General features: G+C 45.9%; 2 long non-coding RNA genes across 2 annotated transcripts; both read left to right on the top strand.

Moving 5' to 3' along the window:
* The first annotated feature begins 1,734 nt into the window (after window positions 1-1,734).
* On the top strand, window positions 1,735-8,866 carry LOC139046128 (uncharacterized). Its single transcript, XR_011505709.1, has 3 exons — window positions 1,735-2,618; window positions 3,472-4,330; window positions 6,465-8,866. It is a non-coding gene; the product is annotated as an uncharacterized lncRNA (long non-coding RNA).
* A 1,769-nt stretch (window positions 8,867-10,635) lies between these two features.
* Window positions 10,636-18,716, top strand: LOC139045318 (uncharacterized). Its single transcript, XR_011503424.1, has 4 exons — window positions 10,636-13,180; window positions 13,385-14,920; window positions 17,766-17,885; window positions 18,533-18,716. It is a non-coding gene; the product is annotated as an uncharacterized lncRNA (long non-coding RNA).
* Window positions 18,717-20,376: the final 1,660 nt, after the last annotated feature.

Genomic DNA, 20,376 nt, shown 5'->3' with positions numbered 1-20,376 from the left:
GGACAGTAAAGACTCCTCAGAAAGTGCAGGCTTGCAGGTTGCAAGAACGCAGTCTGCATTTCATCCACGCTTACTTCACACTCCCCATACTCAAAGAGCAAATGACCCGTGCAGCACCTGGAGACCCTATGATGTCATACTTGGGCCTTTTGTCCGCATGGGCATTAAACTCTTTATGGAAAATATGTTCTGCAAAAAATGTACCTTCTCACTTTTAAAATTAGCCAGGAGATGAAAATAATAGTTTTCCATTTTTGTTCTTCAAAAGAACAATTTGACCCTTGACCAACATATAGGTAGAAACTCCCTCCTAAGGGTCCAGCTGATTGCTTTTTGAGTCTAGACTAACTTCAGATTGAGCCTGTTCTCAGAGGTATGTAGGTGTGGCAACAGAAACAACTTCCAAGCTCGTCTGCAATCATTACTCCTGAGCAAACCCAGTTCTGTACCAGGTCTAACTGGCAAAGTCCACAGAGAATCACATCTTTTAAATGTCTGAAAAACAGTATCAAGGGCTTCATTATTAATAATTGCATTCAGCTTCCTTTGAAGCAAAGATACTGAATGTGGAGAAGGAAAAACAGACTTAAGTTCAAGCCATCTTTACTCTCGCTTTCCCTCACCTGGGTCAAGAAAGCGTGTCAAGGCCAACATAATCTTTGGAGTGAAAAGAGACGTTTTAGGACAAAGTGGCAGTTTAAGTTGTGTGTGGACATTAGCTCCTCACGGATCTGAGTCACAAGTTGTAAACGCCCCTGAGGGTTACAATTACAGCACCGAGTGATACCCACGGGGACACTTCCTAACACAAACTGATAAAATTCCACGTTGGCACAATTTCTAATCTGCTCCCTGCGAATCCAAGTTCCACGTATAGTGTGGCTCAGAGAGCACTGTGACCACTTGGCTCTCCTCGGCCACTCGACCCCACCGGCTCCTGGAGAGTTCCCACAATCTCTCCAAGCCAGGGGTCCCAGCCCAGGCCCAGCCAGCGTCCAGCTCTGCCATCTGCAGCCACCGCTTCTCCTTTCTGAGCCTCTTTTTCTAACCTTTAAGATGTGGGTGGTCCTGCTCAGTACTAGGATTTTAGGGTTCTTTCTTTGAGGCTCATGTGAGTTCCAGCTTCCTTGTGAGGAAATGGAAAGAAACCCAGGTAAACCACAGAAACCAGTTTTGGGGTGTGGGTGGGGTGAGAGGCAGAAACAGTGAGGCTGTAGAGCCCCGTCCAGCAGCTTCTGCAGGGCAGGCCTACAGTCAGAAATCATTCTTGTTTTTCTCTAGGACAGGCATTTGCAAAAAACATTGTATTTCCCTTCAATCAATTTTCTATCTCCTCAGTTATGATTTTTTGAAAATATACACCATAAATTTGGCCTCTCCATAACTTTATTTAAAAAGTAAATCAACTAACAGGTATTTAGTAAAAACCTACTTTATAGTCATTATTGCTACACTGAAGCCAAGAGTTATATGCAAATCTTTTCCCAGAAAAATTTAGTAGAGTGACCAAAGATTAACTGGTAACAAAATCAACAAGTAACTTGTTGGTAGCAATTCAAAGGAACAGCCCAGGGATGTGGTGGTGGACTGTGAGGACTGCCCGGAGTCCCCTGGTGGCACCTGCCCAAAGGCACCTGGCCTCAGGCCCTGTCACTTGCCCTCGTCTGAGTTCCTCTGTACCTGGAGGTGCAGACAGCCCCTGAGCCCCAATTCCGCCAGCATGCTGTGCCTGTCCACTGTCCCAGCTGAAGGATTCCCTCCCTCACCCCTGCTCCCACACATTTTGCGTGTACCTTTGTTATGTAACTCATCGCATCCACTGCAAAGTAAACTTTCAGTTGCTGGGATCATTCATCTTTTTACCACCGAGCCACAGTATCTGCCAAACACGCAATAGATCTCCTGTAAGTGATGAGTCGATTCGATTCTGTCTAAGAGCTCTAGTGACTGGAAATGGTCTCATAGAGGTGGCAGGGTTCCAGGTGGGCAGTGAGGATTCGGGATAAAATTCGGCCCCTGAAAGCTACAGCAAAGGCATTCCAGAGCGCAGGCCAGTGGGAGCAAAGGGAGGGAAAATAAAGGAGAGATCACCCAAGGAAAAACAGACGAAGAGTTAGAATGGAGCCAGCTGTGAAGGACCTTAGACTCCAGGTGGAAGAGCCGCAGCTTGACTTGGTGGCTATCGGGGACTACTGGGGTTCTTGAGCAGGAGCGTGGCACGCAGACAAAAAAAACACATTCTTGATTGCTCAACCTGCCACAGACAACAGAGATCCCTTTTCGTAACTGGACCAGGAGACGAGGGTCTGGGATGGAGATGCAGAGGCTGCCTTACGAGAGGCTAGTCAGCTGTGAGAAAGGGATCAGCCTGGACGGTTAGAAAAAAGGCTTAGGACAACTGCCTTTAACTCAGTTGAATGTTTCTCTCCGTGACTAATTTAGTTAAGAAATTAGGAGGAATTTCTGTTGGTTCTGAGAGACATGAGAATACTTTACTCGAAGAGGCTGTGAACTTTCCCTGTCTGCCTGAGGTTCCCTGGGCAACACAGCCATAACCCCAGCCAAACTTGGACGTGTTGGTTGTCACCCGGAGCAGCCAGAATTAGACGCAGCCCAGGGTGAGTACACATTGCAGCCTTGGGGAGGAGCCAAGGCTGACATCAGAAGAGCGGCATCAGCCGTCAGGTCAGGGGCAGGGGAACTGTAAACAGGTGAGACAAAAGGTCAGGCACGGGGGCAAGAACGCAAGGCAGGATGTATAGTCCAGCCACTTACTGTGGCCAATGGTATACATTAAGCTAAAACCAGTTTGCAAAAATTGAATTGACTGACTCACGCAGCTAAGTCCAGCAGGGTTAGTGGTCATGGACGACGTGACTGAGACGGGCCCAGTCTCTCCTCCTTTCTGGTCTGTTCTGCTCACGGTCTTAGCTCCGTTCTCAGGTGACACAGCTCACACACCGTTCTCTGAGCAACTCCAGCAGAAAGGAGGAATTCCCGCTTTCCTGTAATCCTTTGGACAGGATCCCATGCTTTGTCTTGGGCCCAGAGTCCTCTCCCGTCCCTCTCCCTTGTCCCCTGCATCCCGGGTGCCATGTCCTCCTCCAGGTCCCGGATGCACTGCCTCTCCTGCAGGCTTCAGCACATGTTGTCCTACTTTTCCACCTGGAACAATCTTTGTCCAAGCCCTTGCCATCACCTGGGTCTCAGCTTAAATGTCGGTTCCTTTAGAAGGCCATTCCCGAACTCGGAGGCCCTGAGGAATGCGGCTTCTTCGCACCGTTTGCTATTTATCTTCCCTGGTAAACTGTGAGCTCTGGGAGGGCAGAGCTAGTGTGTGTGTTCCTACCACAGAATTGGTAACATAGAGTCAAGTTTCAGAGGCTCTTTGGGATCAAATACAGAAAAGCAGCAAATGTCTGTGACTGTCTGATCCGGCCTTGGCAAGCGCGCTTCTGTCCTCTGTTCCAGCGTCTCTCTGAGCTGAGCCCCGGCGGAGTGTAAGGGGTGTGTCTGGAGACCTGATTCCACGTGTGCCGCTGCGCTCACGTCCAGCGTGCTAGCTGGATCTGCCTTCCAGCCCTGCGCCTTCCCTTCTGCTGCTGAGAGGGCCACTCGCTGCTGTTGGCTCTCCCCGGGGTCTCTGGCACGGCCAGTCTAGGCGGAGCTTCCACGGCTGGGCAGTTGCACGCGACGATCTTGAGGTGCCTTGCATTGGACCTGTGCCTGTTCCTCCTTTGCTGCCGTGCCTCCTCCTGTCCTCTGTTGCCTCCTTGAGAGCCCACGTCTTCCTTGATAAAGCCTACATTTGGAAAGCTTTGTGAAACAGTCATAGGAGCTGCGAAATTCAGGCCGGCCCACTGCGTCTGAAGGCCTGGAGCTGGAGCTGTTCCACGTGCACCTCCCCAGTCACCCTCCAGAGAAACAGACAGGAGATACGCCACCTACATAGCTAGGCTTTAGACCCAGGTCTCCAGGGAGCATTGAAGGGTGTGGAGAACACTATCCCTTTAGTCGAGATTTCCTACCAGTTCACCCCATATCAGAATCCCTGTAACCCAAAAGAAAGATATTAATAATGAGAAAGATCTTAGACTGAACCCAACGTCAGGGGTAACGTGGAGCCCTCTGAGAGGGCAGCTGGACCAGAGGGTCCATCAAGTGGGAAACTTACCGTAAACCAAGAGGAGGGTCGGCCATGTGCCAGTTCCCTGGGCCCTTTCACTACATGGCGTTTACACAACACAGGATGGGATGTGCCTTCTGGAGGAGTTGAGGTCACTGGCACAGCGAAAGGCTTCAGAAGGACTGGCCAGTCAGGTGGTGGCAGGTAAGTGGCGTGAGGCCTTCCTGGTGCCAGTGTGGCCCATCTGGTGTTGCTTCTGTTTGACCCCTCATGGCTTGCTGCCCTGGAAGCTGGGAGCCCCGGCTACCCCACCCATGAGCAGGTGTCAACACAGTGCCCACACTGAGGCCTGGAGCTTCTCCCAGATGAGGGAGGAGGAACATCAAACGGGCTGCCCCAGGCCCTTGGTTTCCAAGGGCATCCAAGGGAGAACTTTGTGGCTGTGCAAGTACTTTATAAGGATGGCCACTCAGAGAAAAGCCACTGATAAATCATTGAAACGGAGGCAAGGGACACTTTTATGCCATGATTTTCAAAAAGCAGTTTGCCTAGGGCCAGCCCCAGTGGCCTAGCAGTTAGGTTTGGTGCACTCTGCTTTGGCAGCCCGGATTCAGTTCTCCAGCATGGACCTACACCACTTGTCTGTTAGCAGCCATACTATGGTGGTGGCTCACATACAAAAGAAAAAAAGAGGAAGATTGGCAGCAGATGTTAGTTCAGAGCAAATCTGTCTCAGCAAAAAAGGAAAAAGAAAAAAGTTGTTTGTCTAAACCAATACAGTTCAATGGATAAAACACTGGCCAGGATGCTGGTCTCTGCTCTGACACAACCTGTGTGATGTTAGAAAAGTCTCTAAGCCTCTCTGTGCCCCAAACTCTCACCTGTGCAATGAGGAGGGCTAGCTTGGTCTCGCTAGAGCAGTCTCCAGCTCTGAAAGGTTTGAGTCTTTCCCACTCCAATACGCTGGAATCCTATAATCATCTCTTAAACCTTCTGTCAAATGTGCTTCCTGACATTTCTTCTAACCGGTTCCTCCAAGCACACATAACAGCCAACTCCGGATCCTGACGCTACTGAAGCTCTGATTACAGATTCTCTCTCCAGTTTCGTAGTTCACTGCAAAACAAACCTTCGACAGGGACAAAGTAAACCTTCCAACAATCGCGGCTCCTGAGTCTGCCCAGGATTGCTTCTGGGGATGTGTTGGTGGGGAGGACCGTGGCGGGAGAGGGGAGCCAGCAGCCCCGGGCAGGATGGGGAGTCGCAGGAACCCTCATCCCTGGGGCGTGGAGCTGGCTTCGCTTTCGGCAGTTGCTGTTCTGATGTGCTTGTTGTCAGGACCACCAAACGACAGCCAGTCCTCTTGGAGGTCAGGTTTAGGGCAGAACTGTTGCTGCTTGTAAACAGGCACAGCGGTGCGAACTTGAGAATCTTGTGGGATTCAGGGCAGTGGCCAATGGATTTCTCTTCCTTTCAGGTGTCTTTCTCATCTGTACCTCTCTTTCCAGTTCCCTCCATGCTGCACGACCTCAGCCTGCCTTGCTGGTCCCCAGGCTGTCTCTCAAGTCTCACTGAGTCCCCAGCTTTCTTTTTTTTTTTTCCTCTGAGGAAGATTCACCCTGAGCTAACATCTGCTGCTGATCTTTTGTTTTGTATATGAGCTGCTGCCACAGCCTGGCCACTGACAGATGAGTGGTGTAGGTCTGCACCTGGGAACCAGACCTGGGCTGCCAGAGCAGGGCACGCTGAACTTAACCACTAGGCCGTGGGATCTGCCCAAGCAACACTGTTTTCTTCAGGCCACTTCTCTGCCCTGAGGCCGGCACTGGTCCTCTGATTGCTGGTGACCTCAGGGCGACACTCCTGACACTGCTTGTCCCAGGCAGGCAGGTGGGCCCTGAGGCTCCTCCCATCCGTGTTGAGGAGTCATGGCCCTAAGTGGGCATGGATCCCAGGTGAGTTACCCAGGCTCTGGCCTCAGTTGTCAGGGCTTTGATGAAGCTCAGGTGAGATGGTGTAAGCATGGTGCCTAATGCCAATGCCTTCACCTTGGCTTCTCTGGAGAGTCGCACAGCAGCTCACTCGCAGCCTCAGAGCTCTCACCTGGTGCGTGGAATCTCTGTTCACAGAGACGCCCCCCACGATCACTGGGGTCTCCCTTCCTCTCCACCCTGGGGCTATGTTTGGCTGTAGCCTCGTCATATTCTGCAGGCTGGGCCCTTGCAGCGGGCCTCGTCTACCCCCATCCTCCCCAGTTCCACCTCCACCCTGCCCCCGGAGTTCCTGTGACAAGTGGAATCTGATCAGGGCACCCTCTCCTGATCCTCCGTCCCTGTAGGGTGAGCATTGACTCCACCAACTCGTTTCCACGGCCCTGCTCACCTGGGGAACTTGGATCGTGTGGGGCGTCCTGAGACGCAGTGCCAGACCATGTGCTCAGGCTGGACTCTGCCGGGACATGTGCCCAACAGCCCAGAGAACACCCGGTCTTCGTGACAGCACAGCGTCTAGGTCACCAGCTCCACCCAGTGCCCGGAACAAGTGGACCTGCCGATGTTCTCATTGTTGACCCCACTAGAACCATTCTTACAACATATTTCCTTAAAAAAGAAGCACTTTAAAACAAAACACACAAAACCAACTCACTGTATTCACCACAAATGGCCAATGCTCACAGCAGCACACCAGACGCCTCTGAGCAATGCGTACCCTCCCTTCCACCAGCAAGGTTGAGTATTCCTGTTCCTCAGCCTGTCTGTTCCTCAGCGTGTCTCTTCCTCAGCACATCTGTTCCTCGGCCTGTTTTTTCCTCAGCGTATCTGTTCCTCAGCGTTTCTGGTCCTCAGCGTGTTTGTTCCTTAGCATGTCTCTCCCTCAGGCTGTCTGTCACTCAGCACGTCTGCTCCTCAGCATGTCTGTTACTCAGCCTGTCTCTTCCTCAGCCTGTCTGTTCCTCAGCGTGTCTGTTCCTCAGCGTGTCTGTTCCTCAGCCTGTCTCCTCCTCAGCCTGTCTGTCCCTCAGCGTGTCTGTTCCTCAGCCTGTCTCCTCCTCAGCCTGTCTGTTCCTCAGCGTGTCTCTTACTCAGCATGTCTGTTCCTCAGCCTGTCTGTCCCTCAGCCTGTCTCTTCCCCAGACTGTATCTTCCTCTGTGTGTCTCTTCCTCAGCTGTCTCTTCATCAGCATGTCTCTTCCTCAGCTGTCTGTTCCTCAGCCTGTTTTTTCCTCCGCTTTGTCCTCCTCAGGTGTCTGTTCTTCAGGATGTCTCTTCCTCAGCGTGTCTGTTCCCTTGCATATCTCTTCCTCTACCCATCTTTCCTCATCGTGTCATGCCCACCTGTACTTACTAACCAACAACAGTAATTAGTAGCACACACATTGGAGAAATATGAACAGAGAATTAAAAACAGCTTTTTGTTTTATGGTAACTAAATTGAATGCTTTGGAAAGGATTGATTCATGCCTTTTGCTAAAAAAAATTGCTTGTTGAAATCAGTATGTAAAAAAGCCTCTAAAAATTTAAAAATTGTAAAAATGATGAACTGTGTTGTTCTCAAATGGCCTTACCTCAGTGTCCTTAAGTGTTTTTTCATTTTTACTCACACAATATTTGAACAGCACAGATGGTGTATCATGGGTGTGGTTTATTCCAGGAAAGAAGTAGAATTTGAATCAGCAAACTTTGTTAAATGCAAAGCTACAGACTGCCATCAAAACACAAGTGAGCGAATGCACTTCTGTGTTTAAGGTGACATTTTCATGGTTTTCTGGTCAGATTAGTGGGCCAAGGGCTGCTGATGGAGTTGTCCATTCTCCGCCCTGGTCAGAATGCAGGGACCTCACCTCACTGTGCCTCCACCACCCAGCAGAGACCCTCACACCAAGCTGTCACTGAATATCTGCCAGATGAGTGAGGACAAATAAGCTCATTGGGCCAGTAAACTCACCTCGGCCAGCCTTGGCGCAGGGAGGAAAACTGACTGTCCTCCATCCTGCGTGGAGGCTCAGATTCTGTAAAGGAGAGAATGTCGAGGAGGCCCCCACACAGAACAAAACCTACGGAGGGAAGAGCCTCCGACCGGGAGCCGAGGGCAACTCTGATCGCCAGAGCCCTTCCTGGGTCACCACGTACTGCTGAAACTTTTCTGAAATGGATTGGTTCACTTTTCTGGCTGAACACATTTGACTCTGTATGATTCAGAAGACACAGAAGCGTCTCGCTGTGGTTTGAGGCCTGGTTCAGAACATCAATTCTCACTGTTGGTAGGAAGTGTGGGAGACTGGGTTGAACCTGCACTGACCCCCAGGAATCGCCTGCTTGAAGGTCTTCTTCCCTGTGTCTCCCGTAATTCTCTGCAAACAGCTTGTTTTCATGTCATCTGCCTCTTTCGAAAGTCGAGTAAATCCTGCCCCATTTCTTTAAAATAAAATTCTGAATTGTTGGACTCTGATAAACTGGAACTTCCCCATGTTATTTTATAGCTAAATTACTAAACATTAGGCCTGGCTCCCCTCACTACCACCCCAAGGACATTTCCCAGGCTCGTGAGTCCTGCTCCACTGTGAACCTGCTCCCCTCACAGGGGACTGTCTGTCGGCCCAGAGACGTCTCCCAGGACTCAGAGCTCATGGTGGGGAATCCTGAGCACTTTCCAAACCATCTGTGGAGAAGACTCACTTATATTTTTAATTTCCAAGTCATTACAGACCAATACTGTTATAAAATACAATAAAAATTAATTACCAGAAAAATAAAATTTAAAAAGATGTCCAAAAGCAAGCCCAGTTTTTTAATTAGATTCAAAAGACATAAAAACATATTTAAATACATATAATCAGAACAAGCATAGTGTAGGCAAATTACCAAAAACATGCCCATGGTTCACTGGCCAGTGTGCATGCTAGCGCACGTGTAATACTTTGTAGTTTTGCAATCGTAACTGAATGAAACCTTAGAAACAGCCATCACCCTGCGCCAGGGCTGAAAGCACCCTGCAAGAGCCAGTTTCAAGTCAGTGGGACGCATAAGCTTGCTTCCTGCTCTGCTTATCTCATCTAGGCTGGAGAGACGACGAGACGTACACGCAGGGGTAACGGACACTGACTTTTTTCACGTTTGGTCTTTAGAAACTTGGAGAAACCTGTCTGACAGAGGAGTGCTGATGGGATGGAAGAGGAGAGATTAAGCAATTTCAGCCGGTTTAGGATATCCCTTTCAACTTTATCCAGCGTGAAGCAAGCGACACCTTCAATCTCTCGTCAGCAGTCAGCACCAACCGTGCGTTCTGTAAAATCACAGTCACTTCTCCGTCACAGCTGACGAAGTAGTCCAAGGTACCACTCACTACGGTGTGGACCTGCTGTGCAGGAGAAGCGGGCGGTGCCCACGCACGTGCGAGCCCCACACACATGCGAGCCCCACGCCCCCAGGCTGGCCTCGCCTGGCAGACAAGGCAGGGCACTGATCACGCCTTGGGGGACTGTGAGGGGCCACATCCCATCAGGGTCCTGAAGGCTGACGCCCGACAGCTGCACTCAGCTGTCCATGGGCTGCACGCACACAGTCGCTCCTGGAACTCACCTGGAAAGGGCGGGTGTATCCTCAGCTCTAGCATTTAATGGGTTTTGCACAGCATTGTTGGGGGGTCGTGTGTGTGTGTGTGCGCACAAGTGTGTGAGAAGTGTGTGTGCACATATGGAATGTGTGAGTGCGCGAGCTGTGTGCATGTGCATGCGTGTGTGAGATTGAGGAGGGACACAGGAGTTGCTGTGTGCTGCCCCCCATGGCTCCCTTAGACCCCAGAAAGCATCTGAACAGTGGTTTTCACACATGCACCCTTTTTTAAGCAGCAATGTTTTGAGTGAAATCACCCACAGAAGTGCACCGTGTAAAACAGACAAGCCGAGTTCTCAGTTGACACTCATGGAGGCGAGGAGAGACCCACCCTCTTTGCTGTGGCAGCCCACAGCAGCTTATCAAACCCTCAGCCCTCTATTCAAAGGTGAGGAAAGAACAGGAGATTCGCGTAGGAGGAGAGCCCTGGAGCACCTTCTGTCGAGATTCTGCCTATCTCCCTGCTCGGTGCCCCATTCTCCCCTTGGGTGACTGTCCCCAAGGTCAGTGGTGCTCTGAGCAAAACCTGGATTATGCAGCTGCTCGAAGCTGGGGTCCAGCCCTGAGCCTGCAGGCCCTTCTGGGGAGTGATGCTGAGCTTTACCCCAGTGACGGATTCATTAGCACTTAGGCCTAAATGACTAATGATCAATGACAAAGTCTGTGGGCGTTCTGAGGGGATCTGAGGCATTCAGTTCTGAAGGTGGGTGAAGGGGCTGCCCTCTGCCTGTATCAAGGCCAGTGTTCTGTCTGCTCTCTGAGGCTGGTGATGGCCACCCTGACTCTCTGGCCCTGGCTCCTTCTCTGGCATATAGATGACAGGAGCCCAAAAAATTTGATGAGGGAAGGAGGAAAAAAGGAAGAAAGGAAGGAAAGGAGGAAAGAAAGAGAAAGGATAAGAGAAATTCCCCTTGTGCATCAGTGGTTCAGCATCCTCATTTGCAGATGAAAAAACACACCCCTGATAGATTGACTTGTGCAAAAATACACAGAAATGTGCGCACCCAGCCAGAACATCTCACTTATCTGTCCATTCATGTATCCGAGGTGTACACAATGAGCTTCTACAATGTGTCGTATGGGGATGCTATGACAGAACACAGCTGCTGTCCCCACACAGGCCAGCTGGGGGTACAAATAGGCAAACAGATCATTGAAGGCATGACGGCTGCTAAGATAAGCTCGTGGAGGAGCTGCTAATCCCCCAGATGCTTTGGGGGCTTCCCTGGGAGGGGGGTCCCGTGAGCTGAGTCTTAAGGACCAGAAGGAGTTAGCCAGACAAAGGAGCGAGGACGACTTGGGAAGATTCCTGAATCTGTGGCCACATTCAACCCGAGGCACAGCTGGGAGAGATGGGCTGGCTCCACGGCCTCGTGCCTCAGTTATACACAGTGTCTTCCAAGGAACAAAGAGACCACACTGTACTTTATTATCTTAGTAAACATGACAGGTGACTCAGGGCGTGGCATCCTTGATCAAGACAGTTTGTAAACGTAATATAAACACATTTGAAAAATTTTGAAAATAAACCAAAGGGGGAAATTCTTACCTCTAATCTTACCACTGAGCATGGCTAACACAACCGTTTGGATAAATTTCCTTATATTCTTTTTTATATGAATGTTTTGTGCAAAAAATGTAATCATAGTATATGTACAATTTTGCAATTTGCTTTGACAGTAACCTTTGTACTGCAAGCATTGGTTCTTATTACTACACAGTCACCACTGATGTGTCTTCAGTCTGGAGCCACCCAAGGCATGGAAATCTGAGCCTCAGCCTCCCCGTTCCTGGGCACAGGGTGCTGGCCGACACGTGGACTTAGACTGGGAGGCAGGAGTGTCCCCAGTCTTCCACCAGCGGATGAATGTCCACTGCATGCCAGGTGAGTGACCAGAATGTTCCCTACGGCACCAACATTTCTGCATGGAGACTTGCAAATCGGGTTAAAAAACCAGGAAAGCTAGACAAGATGATGGCGATGCCTGCTGTGTGAGCAGCGTGAAGAAAGCACCCAGGTGACAGGCTGAGAGTCCCTGCTGGGGCCAGGGGTAACCCACGCTAAAACCAGTTGTTTTATCTGTGAAGGGGATTATTTTTTTAAGCCCTATTTCCTAAGGTTTTCTCAAATAAGATGATAAAGGTTTTATAAACTTAAAAGCCAAGCAGAAAAATTAATATTACGTGATATCGCTCATTTCTAAGTTAATTCATAGTATCATTTTAGTTTAAACTAAAAATGTCAGATGAAATATTAATGGAAATTTTACATTTATTACAGAAGCAGTGAGAAGGAGCAGGCTGGGTGACTCTCCTGCTGATTTATTACCTTATAAAAGTTCCAGGAAATACATTTTGAAAAGACCATTTCCGGTCACTTTAAAGCACATCCCTGGGCAAGTGGCCAGGAGGCAGACACTTAAGCTCTTGGAGGATTTCAAATACATCCGCCGAGCGAGGACGCAGAGAAGAACGCACATCCTCACAGACCAGCCCTAGATCCCCAAGAGGAGACAAAGAGTTTCAGAAAAATTGCTCCTCTGGGATTCCACCCGAGAGCTCGTCCTCGTCGGGGCCGGCCCTCAGCAGAACCGCAGAGCAGGCCAAGTTCACACTCACCTCAGACTGTCCTTCTTTTGTATTTTTCTGTTTTTCACTGTTTTCCCACTTTTTGACAAATTTTGCCCTACTCAACCACTTCAATTATATGGTCATTTCCTGTTTATTTTCTTCTCGTTGAAACTTCAGTTCCTGACACTCCCATTGTTGTTCATCCAAAGCCTGCTTTTTAAAATTAATTTATTTAAATAATTTAGCAAACCGTACAAAAGCGCTCCCCAAAATAAAGACCAGGATGCCAGAATATTACTACCTCTGTCATAATAACCCCCCACACTTCTCCTTAGAGGGCCGATATCTTGTGTCACACTTATATGTATATTTCCATCCTGTACATACGTTCCTAAAAATCATATGGCTTCCGTTTTAGTAGTTTTTAATTCTTTGGGGGTTTTCATTTAGCACGCAAAATTACGTTGCTGAAATTCATTCATCCGGTTGCATGTAGCTGAGGTCTTAATTTGCAGTGCTATAAAATAATTAATTGTTTGAATATAGGGCAGTTTATTTTCCTGCTGTTTAGTCACTTGTCTTGTTTCCAGATTTTCTGTCACGTGAAGCATTCTTACTCACTTCTCTTGGTGCACACTCAAGGGTTTCTCCTGGGTCGCAGGAAATGTGAATGTTCGCACTCACAGCATAATGACAAAGTGCTTTCCAAGCAGCTGTTCTAACATAACTCGCATGAGCAACGTGGACGGGTCTGTGTCTGCCCGTTCCCACTGCGCTCTCTCCTTGAATGGGAGTAAGTGACCTCTCAGCGTGATGGAGATGCCTTCTCCTGATCACTAATGATGCTGTGCCGTCGTCAAACATCTGCTAGGTACGTACTTCATTTTCTGTGGAGTGTGTGCTACTGTCTTTTGGACATTTAAAAATGATATTATTAGTCCTTTTCTTAGATTTCTAACAGTTCTTTGAATTACAGTTTCGAATCCTTTGTCAGTCATGCGTTGCACATAACTACTCCCACTTTGTAATGTGTTTTCAAGTTCTTTAGGGTAACTTGATTTTCTATCATCAACAGCACTTGTGGTCTCATTTAAGAAATCATTTGTTGTCAAGGCCTGGAAGATATTCATCTGTGTTTTCTCCTGGTGTCTACCTGCTCTTCATTCTTTCTGGTGAAACTGAGCAATGCCACATGGGCACAGTCTCAGCCGTGTTCTCAGGTTGTACTAAACGACAGTGATGGGTTGGCCTTACCAGGGCTAAAGCACCTTTCCTAAACGTGGAACGGAAGGTCTGGATCCCCGATCGTGTGACTTAAGGTACCAGCTTGTTAGTGGGACACATGTTTTAAGGAGCCCCCCCACCCCCACCGTGTCTCCGTCTATGGGAGAAGGGACTTGTTCCTCAGAATGGGGTCCTCAGTGCAGGCTCTCCAGGTTCCCAAGACACTGTGTCTTGGGAACGCTTCATATAGGCTTTATTTCCTTGCACTAGAAACTTCTCTCTTAGAAGTACTAAAAATGAATGATTTTGGATCATCCTGCTCTCAAGGCTCTTATTCCAAAATCAGCAAAATTCCTTCTTGCTGTGAAGGACTTTTTAAAATATTAGAAACAAGGCATTATCTTGATTCATCTTAAAAGCAAAATTACTCTTGAGTGATGTATATCCTAACTTTAACAGTGAGTCTAATACAAATGTAGACAATTTGCACTGTGATTTGAGAGAAATAATTTTGGCTTCCGTTGGACAAAGCCTTCCATTCTAAAAACAACACACACATTGCTTTACTCATTTCAACCAGAAAAAAAAAATAAAGGAAAGGAGTCCAACTAAGCATCAGAATCTTCCAAACTCGACGTCCAGAAAATGAAAACAGATGGATTGCACCTGGGTGAAGTATTCCTCAACTAGCAAACCAGGAAATTCCAGGCACCTCAACACCCACAGGAGGCAAGCGAGAGTTCAGACACACCGTGCTTCCCACATGTCACAAACACCCATCCTTTTAAGTACAACACAAATGAGAAAAGTGCACAAAACATAGATGTACAGCCCAGTGAATTGTCACAAAGCAAACACTTGTGTGACCACCACCCAGGTCAGAAATAGGATGTTGTCTGTATCCGGGAGGTGCCCATACCCTGGTCCAACCAACTCTTGCCATGTTCCCCGAAGGAAACAACTCCTTGGTTCCAGCTCACTAGTTTACTTTGCCTGGCTTTGAACTTTATGGAATAGAAGAGAGTGCATTCTTTTGGGTCTGGCTTCTTTGTTGGCACATTTGGTATCTGCCATGATGATCAACTCAGATCTACTTTCCAGATTCTTCCACCTGCAGGAAGTGCCATCAGCAGAGAACCCACAACTGTCTGCTCCAGTCCGGGATTGCTCAGCTGAAGAGTACTGCCTGGCGCAACATCACACCTTTTACCAGGCCACCCCATATCCATTGGTAGATCCAGGTAGGGGAAGAAGTCCCAAATTAAGGGCCACTCTGAAGGATCATCCCAGCTCCAGAGTTTTCTGTAGGGTCTGCTGAGGCCTCTGTTGAGACTGCATCCCAGCTTGGAGTCTTCTTCACCCAGTCCTGCTTCCTTCCCTTTCACAGGTACTGACCCCAGAGCCCTCCACACTAAAACCCCAGCATAATCATTTCCATCTCATGGTCCACCTGGGAACCCAGTATGAACAGTTCATACCAGCAGCGGTATAAGAGGACAGAGACTGGGGCGCAATTTTGGAGCAAATAACCACCAGTGACAGGGCACTTATTGCAAGGAGAAGCAGAGAATGCCCCTGGCACAAGACAGGTGTGCCACAGCGAAAACTTCAACCAGTGATCAAAGAGGCAGGGTGTACTGGCAGCTGCGATATGACAGACATTTGAGAAATTGGAGAAAGGAACAGCTAGGAGGACAGTGGAACCAGATAGCAGTTGCTAACTTGAACAATTGGTGAAAAGAAGATGAAAGGGAGTGATTAGTCAGTAACTATGAGCTGAATGTGAAACCAGAGGGCCCTCAGTAGCATAAAAACGGCTCTCATCTCCTGCAGGAGGAAAGCAGGACCCATCACAGGATTCAGTCATGAAAGTGGTGGGCTGCCAAGAAGGTTAAACCCTCAAGTTCACCAGGTTTGCTCTGTCAGAGCCCGTGCCCACAGATAAGGGGGAGTCTGTCTGTTTAGAAGCTCTCTTACAGAATAAAGGAAAGCACCCCAGCAGGTGGTGAAACACAGCTAGGCTGGCTCCTAGGAGCATGGAAAGAGTGAAAGAGCAAGGGATGTTTCCACCACATTAAGTGAGGTGGAAATACCAGAATTGCCGTGAAGGATGGTGAAGGAAGGATCAACAGGCTCAGAGAGGAAGCAAATATTGATAGAAGTTACATGTGATCCACAGTTGTATTTGGAGATTCCAGCACTCCTCTCAGTGATCAGTTGAGAAGTAGACAAAAATCAGTGAGGATGAACATATCTAACCCACACTGCCAAACAATTCGACCAATAGCAGAATATGTATCTCAAGTCATGTTCTCAAATGCAGGCGGAGCGTTCCTTGAGATAGACCACATTCTGGGTCAGAGCTCTTGCTGTGCTTATTTGGTTATGCATATGACGAGTTTCGATGTATAGTATTTTCTTTTTATTTAGTTCCAAATATTTCTAATTTCTCTTTTGATTTGTTTTGACCATCAGTTATTTAAAGTATATTCATTGTACCTGTTTTTATGGATATTTTGAGAAGTATACAAAATAAGAGAAAGTAGAGCAGAGCACCTGCATATAACTGTCACTCATTGCAATGGTCATCAGCTTGGGGCCAGTCTTATTTGGTTTGCACACCACACATTCTACTGGATGATTTTGAAGCATATTTTAGTCAGCAAGTAATTTCACCCATAATTATTTCAGCATGCCTCTCCAAAAGATAATTACTCTTTTAAAAACATAACCATAATTACATATCACACATTAAAAATTAAAATAATTCATTAAAACCAACAAATATTCAGTTAATGCAGAAATATATTTTTAATTTCTAAACATAAAGGGATTTTCTAGTTATGTTTTGCCTTCTTTTACTCCAACTTAATGTTGGAGTACTATGATCAGAAAAATATTTCATCTGATTTCAACCCTTCACAATCTATTCAGCCTGCTTTATGGCTCAATACAGGCCAATTTTTACTCCATGTGCACTTGAAAAAAATGTGTATTTTGATGTTTTGAGGAGTAGTTTTCCACATAAGTTAATCAGGCCTAGTTTATTACACTATAGTGTACCTCTTCTTAAAAATTCAAAGAACTTGGAACATGTTTTACTTCATTTACCACCTCACAAACCATATGTTATTTATATCATGTATGTGTGTGTGTGTTTATCTTCATTCATATTTACCACACAAATTCACTCTTTTCATTGGTCTTTATTCCTCCCTGAATTTCTGCGATTCTATCATCCAGTATCACTATCCTCTGATTAAAATATTTAAGCAGACTTTACACATTTCCTTTAGAGAATTAGCCCTTCTTGTGACAAAATCTCTCAATTGTGCTTGTAATAAGTGTTTTAATTTTTTGTTTTCTTATTATTGAAGAATATTTTCTCTGGATATAAAATTCTAACTTGGCATTTTTATTTCTTTTAGCATTTAACAATAGCATTCTATTTTCTTCTGGACTCTTTTTTTTTTTCCTGAAAAGTAAAGTGTCTTCTAATTATTATTCCATTTAATAATTGTCTTTTCCCTTTGGCTGCCTGAAAAACGTTCTCTTTATCATTAGCATTTGCAGGTTATACCATGTCATGTCTAAATGTGGTTTTGCTTGGAGTCCATGGTGCCTCTTGGAGCTGAGGTTTCATGTCTTTGTCGCAGTTTGAAATCTCAGTGATGTCCCTTCAGATGTTGTTTCTGCTTCCTTCTCTCCTTTCTCCTTTTGCAATTACAGTCACCACCGTGCTAGACTTTTCACTGTTTCCTCTATGCCTCCTAATCTCTTTCTTTTATATTCTTTTTGTATCTTCATTCTTCATTCTATAAATTTTCTTCTTAACTATCTTCCAAATCCTCTAATTGTCTCTTCAGCTCTGTCTCTATTAATCTCATTTATTCTTACTTTTGGTTATGGTTCTTTTTAATTCTAGAATTCCCATTGAGTTCTTATGTCTTACGTGCATATCCTCCAAAACATCAGTCTTGTCTTTTATTGCCTTCATTTTATTAAGAATGGTTATTTTAAAGTCTTTTCTGATAATCCCACTGAACTTGTGGGTCTTTTTATATTGCCTACTATTTCTTGTATTTTTTCAATCACATTACTTGTCTCCTTGAAACAAAATTATTTTTTTAAATTTAGATGTGTACATTTTATATGAAAATATTTATGTAGAATGTTTAAGGCCTAGGTTGAAGTTATCTTTCTTCAGAGAGAATTTTGTTTATTTTTAACAGTTAGCTGGGCTAAGAGCATCAGAAATCCCAGATCATCTTAATCCATTTCTAAGGACTGAGAGGATGTGAATCTGGCTGCCGCCTTTGCAAGAGGTGGTGTATTTCTGAATCTGCTTTGAAGTAGGTAAATCCCTGGTTTATCAGGTCCCTCATTTTCTCGGCAGATCCTAGATTCCGATTTTCATTCCTCTTTCCCTGAAAGGCTGTGTTGAGCTTCTCAGCCTCTCATTTGCCTTTGCCCTTTCAGAATCAGTGGATGCTTCTACAGGAGAAGCATCACTGGATTTCCTTCTTTTCCCTAGTCTTGGCCCCGCATCCCTGGTAGCTCTCTGAGGCCTTCAAACAATGCTTTTATCTTTGTCCAGCTTTCCTAGTTGTCGTCATCAGTAGGCTTTTTCTGATTTATCTGGTCTACCACAGCAAAAGTGGAATCTCCCCAAAATAATTTTTAAATTCAACTCATGAAAATTCTAAATGCATTAAATGGTGATTATGTTAGATATAAGGTTCTGAATTAACCACACTGAGGTGGTGGAAAAATAAAATGGACCTTACTCTTTGTGACAGAGACAGCCAATATCCATTTGTCCCTTCATTTTCAGGAATAGAACATCTGGTTTTTTACTGAGCATATGGCCACCTAAAATATAGCCTAACTTTCCAAGCCCCTCTTATAGCTAGGTATGCTTGAGTGCGTGATTTCCAGGTAGTTTCCTTAAAGAGAATGGCATGATTTTCTTCATTTCTTCTCCCATACTGCTGTCTAGAATGGAGAAACATGGCTGGAGGCCCTTTTACCCACCTTGGACAATGAGATGGCCTTGGCCATGGAAGACTGCAAGACAATACAACAAAATGGAAGAAGCCTGGCTTCCTGCCACTATGGATGATCATGCCAATATTCAATCAATCACTCTGGACTTCTGGAATCTTGTAGAGAAATAAAGTTCTATCTTGTTTAAGCCTTTATTGTTTTCTGTCTATTGTGACTAAAATACCCCCAAAGAGCTTATCCATAGGCATTAATTAAAAGGATACAGTCCCGGTGGCCTAATGATTAAGTTCGGTGAACTCCACTTTGGTGGCCAGGGTTCAGTTCCTGGGCACACACCATAACCACTCATCTGTCAGTGGTCATGCTGTGGTGGCGGCTCATACACAAAAAAGAGGAAGATTGGCAGCAGATGTTAACTCAGGGCAAATCCTCCTCAGCAAAAAAAAAAAAGATACCTAATATAAGACAGAACTTGGTAAGTGCCAAATGAGTAATATAAATCATATATACTATTAAAACTCACAGGAGGCAACTTGAGTCTTGTAAGTTACTTGAATGTTTAGTGAAAGAAGAATTTGAGTTTCACCCTGAAAGATGGGTAAGATTTACATATGCAAAAAGGAATGAATGCAGCAATAAACAGATGTAAAAAAAGATTAAAGATAGGTTTATGAGCAGGTAGTTGACCAAATTGGTGGAACAAACAATAGGATTCTAGTTGGGGACAGTGGGGAAATGTGACTACAAGTGTTGGCTGATATATGATTGGAGAAGCCCTTGAAACAAGCCAAAATGACTGGATTCTATCTGTTGAAAACTTATAGACAAAGAACGAACCTGATAAATATTTAATTATTCTGAGAATTGAAGTAATTCAGGGACTGATCCAAGCCATGAATTACAACCAAAGTCACCTTATCCTAGTGTGCTCTGTATTAACAGGCTTGTCAAGACTTTGAGAGCCAAGACAAAGGACTTCCAGATCTTGGTATGGAGAAACTGCTCAGAGGAATCACTTAGAACTGGAAAATGATGAAGAAAACTTGGTGGAACCTATTGCCTTACAGGGAGTTGAAACCAAACCAGAGATTTTGATGCAGAGGAAAATTATGATGATTTAAACATTTTTTTCTACCCCTCCAACAGGTTTTATCATTACATTGTCAGATGGAAAAAGTATTTGCTACAAGGCTCTGCTTTTTCTTTTAAGAAGGGCATTTCAAGAGGGGAAACCTGGCATGAGGGACGCAGGGAGACAAAGCTGTGCTTGGGAAGTCTGCTTTGAAGTGTGATTCCAATTACTGGAGATAACTGAAGAATGGGGCCAGAAGGCAGTCAACTCTCCATGTAAAATATGGAGTTTCAAAAAGAGTTTCCACGGAAAAGTTTCTTGCAGACACTTTTAAAAAATTAAAAATCCATTAGGAAGAAGTGGAAAGTTTGTTTCATAAAAATGTGAAAAGAAGGCTTTTGTGCATGAAAAGACCTATTCTGGAAATCATCACATCAACACAATGTTATCATTCCAGCAATTAGCTTCTTCTCTTCCTCCTAAATGGCGGCATTACAATTACCCACCTAGACCTGTGGGTGTTTGTGTGTCGTGGTGTGGGTCTGCATGAAGGAATGTAGCAGAGACAGCTATTTTCATGGAATTTTTGACAAGAAAACAAAAATATGAAAACGTTCACTTAGGTTGGGAAGGGAATCTGATTTTGAACTTTATTATGGAATGCACTGCGTTTTGAGGCAAACACAAATACCTTCTCTTAAACCATTGCCCACTCCTTCAACAAATCCAACAAAAGCCGTAAGTTGAGACAGAGTCTGTGTCCA

The sequence above is a fragment of the Equus asinus genome, chromosome 1 (assembly GCF_041296235.1).
Source record: "Equus asinus isolate D_3611 breed Donkey chromosome 1, EquAss-T2T_v2, whole genome shotgun sequence".
Taxonomy (NCBI): domain Eukaryota; kingdom Metazoa; phylum Chordata; class Mammalia; order Perissodactyla; family Equidae; genus Equus; species Equus asinus.
This window is presented reverse-complemented; position numbering and strand designations above follow the sequence as displayed.